The 4,175-nt window shown below is 32.5% G+C and overlaps 1 long non-coding RNA gene across 2 annotated transcripts; it reads right to left on the bottom strand.

The window, feature by feature from the left end:
* Positions 1 to 539: 539 nt before the first annotated feature.
* Positions 540 to 3,754, bottom strand: LOC122026369. Of its 2 annotated transcripts, XR_006124122.1 has the most exons (5): positions 3,454 to 3,754; positions 2,519 to 2,614; positions 1,293 to 1,420; positions 790 to 840; positions 540 to 637 (listed from the first exon to the last, which is right to left on the bottom strand). It is a non-coding gene; the product is annotated as an uncharacterized LOC122026369 (long non-coding RNA). The 2 variants fall into 2 exon arrangements; XR_006124121.1 differs by lacking the exon at positions 540 to 637 and having other exon boundaries at positions 659 to 840.
* Between the last annotated feature and the right edge of the window lie 421 nt (positions 3,755 to 4,175).

The following is a 4,175-nucleotide window of genomic DNA, read 5'->3' as shown; positions in this document are numbered from 1 at the left end:
TTCCAAATTTGTTATTGCGTTGAAGAAAAATATCCTATAATACATCATAGAGTGAAATTAAATTGTGGATAATTAGGAGACTATATAGACACCTTGCTGTAGTACCATAATCCTTATCTTATTTTTTTACAATTGGATGAATTAGTTGGTCAGACATGGCATGTTTTATTATTGATGATGGTCATCTGCCAAACTGTTTTGCCTATTAATTAAGGATATTTTGTAGCCTTAGGTTTATGCTTACCATTAAACTATTGTCACTTGCTCAATGGAGTGAAACTTGATTGATATTTCTTGGGGAAAAGAAGGCAGGGGTGTCCAATCATCCGCCACCTACTTAATTTGTCTATCAAATCCTCTCTAATTTTGGTGCAGCATCACTCGCATGCAAGAACTTGGCTGGTTGCTCAACCAATTTTTGGCACTGCTTAAGAACTCATGTATAGCTTTTGATAAAAACGTTTACATAAATTATAAAATTTTTAAAAAATCATTATTATTTAAAAAATAATAAACAATAAAGTGATATAAATTTTATGATGGATTCTCATCAGTCATTTATTTATTCAAAATTAAAATAGGTATTGCATATAATGGTAGTAAAAGACGACTCGTTCGTCCCAGTATCTCCATCAGTCTGTAGTCAACATAAAAGAGATAAATCATAAATAATTACTAACCTTGGATAATTAAATAGCACATGAAATTGTCTTGCATATAAGAGAACATACATCATAGGATGTCATAATATAACAGAAAAGTAGTATTTTGACAGGGAGGGGCACTCACTAATCTTCTGTGCTTTTACAATTAAAGTTTGATCGGCTTGATGCCTCCCAACTTCAAAGAAAAATAGGTAAGATATTAACATGAGCAAGAAAAACACAAACATAAATAAGATACTATTTTTAGGTGATAAAAAAATGAATACCTCAACTAATCACGTGTAATAATTTTTATGAGCAAATTAGGCAGGTTTATTTTCTGATCATCTAAATAGTTATATGTGGAATATACATACTGTGCAATTCTAAATTTTTATGAGGCAACATTCAAATACCTCTACTAATCATGTGTAACATTTTTTATAAGCAACTATCTTAAACTTACATCTACACCCATGTCAGATACTCATACCCAAGTTCAATTGACCTAATTCATTTCTATTGATTTCTAATAAAACTGGTTGACAAATGAAAACTTCAAAATACAAACTAGAGGGAAGATGTAAGATGCAATAACATGTCAAAGGTATAGGAATAATACCATAATCAAGAGAAAGCGCTAAATACCTTAAGCCAGTCACTGAGAACAATAGGATTCCTTGCCAAAACAGCTTGAATACGCTTAGGTGTCACCGGAGAAGATTTTTCAACGACATGTGTGCACTTAGAACTCCAGCTATTGGTATCATATGCCCCTTAAAGTAAAACTTCAACTATTAGTGTCAGCAATTAATAAAGTGAATATCCTAATTGACCCCACATGAGAACAAAGTGACATACAATTCAAAGGAGAAGCCACTATATTACAGTGTAATAACCATTACTCAAAGAGGATAAAAAATTACGATGTAAATAAAAAGTGAGAAAAGTTAACAAGGCCTTGGAATGACAAGTTCTTGAGTTGACCAGTATAAGATTATTAAGTTGACAAATTAGTTTGTAGCCTCATTATGGCATGAGACTTCATGTCCAGCAAGACATCCACCAGAATTAGAGCAATCAATATTAGCAAAGGCATTCACTTTGTAGTACCACTTGAAAATACATAGAAATATATAATCTAACTCATTGTGCAGTACACACTTGTAGTTTAAATCAGTATACAAGAGGACGGTACATTATGTATAATCTAACTCCTAAATGAATTTGGAGTAGCACATTATGTATATTCCACATATATCTTTTTAGGTGATCAGAAAATGAACCTAACTGATTTGCACATAAAAAATCCAAATTCAATAAATGTCTATCACCCTTAGCACAATGATAAACTAAACTAAATGTTGTTAGTTGAAATGCAAGACAAGCTCAAAAAAGTTGAGATATGGAAATATAGGAATAGAGTAAAGCTGATTTTAGAAAGAAAGTTCTAAATATTGTAAATGGTCATACTTTCTCAAATAGGAGAAAGTATGTGGGCTAATAAAATTTAAAAACAAGTATGTGCAAATGAGCAAGTTAACGTTACTTCATGCTTAAGTACTTTTGGCTAGTAGTTAGTGGTTGGAGCTAAAGTAAAAGTAGAAAGCATAATAACCAATCATGGAAAAAATAGAAAGCATAATAACCCATCATAATTCTCATCTAATGTACAAATACCGAACATATTTCTAATGAAAGAAAAAATTATGGATCAAATATGTTATCATGAATAGAACCATAGCAGTTCAACAAAATAATAAAATGTAACTCAGCGATCATCAATTATGAATAACTGGAGATATTAAAACATGATCTCTTGAACATTGCCACAGTAAATTAGATAATAAAAATAACAAATTAAAGTATGTTACCTAGTAGGTATTGGAATCTTCTCCCACTTGAAGGCAGACGTATCCACTCCTTATCCATTCATAAATGACCTAAGCTTCGGATTAAAAAAGTCGTCTCTGTCTCACAACAAGGGGAGCAAACATAGCTTAAGCCTTGTGCATAGAATACCAAATTAAATTAATTAATTAAAAATAATAATACCAAAAAGAAACATTATATAACAAAGAATTCTGACAAGAGATTTAATTCTGTACAACATTGTGTAACATTAAAACAAGAACTTCCATAAAACTAGAGATTTCAGGAGACAACAAATAGTACATAGCTTTCAGCCTAATGAATTATAGCAAAAGGAGAACAAACTAACAGGCATAGACTGGCTTATATATTATTGCTTAAAAATGGTTAGATCAACAAACATCCATCTTCAATGTATTCTAAAATAGATCTTTAAACTTCATGCTCATGGTGCTTCAACAAAAGAGTACAAGAAGGCAATTATTCAGTCTATTGCAACTAAAGAGTCAATAGGCATTTATAGTTTAGTAAGTTTAAAGGAAAAAGCCACACTTTTTTTGCATTTAAAATTATTGCATAGAAAGAACTTCAACCATATCTGTATTCTTGAAAAACTAGAAATATTCTAGCATCTCAAAACCAGATAAAAAAATGCCAGACCACACATAAGCTTACTTTCCAACAAACTCAATGAATGCCACAAAATCAATCCTCCACAAGACCCCCTCCTCTACAGAGATGAATATAAATCTTAGCACAACCATGAACTGAAATCCCTTCAGTTACCATTCAATATATCCTTTAGGGACACAATTGAATGCAATGCTTTCTAGGAAATCATAAACCAGAGGACTCTCTATGCTATGGTTTGGGGAGCAGAGTGCTTTCAATGACAATATAATACATGAAAAATAAAAGTAAATAAAAGAAATCTAACCTGAGAAAGATCTCGATGAAGATGTTCAAGTCAATGTAGGGCTTTGGCGGAGAGGGCTTCAGCGGTGAGGACTTAGGGGTTAGGGCATCGACGGTGAGGGCTTCAGCGGAGTGGGCTTTGGCGGAGGAGTTAGCGTGAGAGGGCTTCGGTGGAGGAATTCGTGTGAGAGGGCTTCGGCAGAGGAGTTTGCGTGAGAGGGAGGGCTTCAGCTTGAGGAGTTCGCCTAAGAGAGAGGTCGTGCAACTTTAGGTTTTTTGGGTGAGAGAGAGGTGCACACAACTTGGTTTTGCTTGAGTTTGGTATGCGGGGCAGGGAGTAAGTGAAAAATAATTACGAGAGGATTTTCGTGTGAATAGTTTGTCAAAAAGATTATTAATAACGCATATTCTATCTGGTTAAAATTTTATAATATTTATTGACAGTGTATATTTTTTATATCGTCATTTAATATATATATAATAATTATTAACAGCATACTCTAAGTTGTTAATATTATATTTTAACAACATATTCTGCATGTTGTTGAAAAGTTATTGACAACATATTTTTTCTGTACATCATCATTTGTATAAATATTATAATCTCCGCAGTACACATAATTTGGTGTATCATAAAAATTATTATTAATGGCTTACTTTAACTATGTACTGTTGATGATGTGCTATGGAAAGTCATTTTTGTTATAGTGGTGGATCATGGAAGTGTGGATCCTAAAGGGGTCA

Source organism: Zingiber officinale, chromosome 1A (genome assembly GCF_018446385.1).
Source record: "Zingiber officinale cultivar Zhangliang chromosome 1A, Zo_v1.1, whole genome shotgun sequence".
NCBI lineage: Eukaryota > Viridiplantae > Streptophyta > Magnoliopsida > Zingiberales > Zingiberaceae > Zingiber > Zingiber officinale.
Note: the sequence above shows the minus strand (reverse complement) of the source record. Positions and strands in the feature narration are given on the sequence as shown.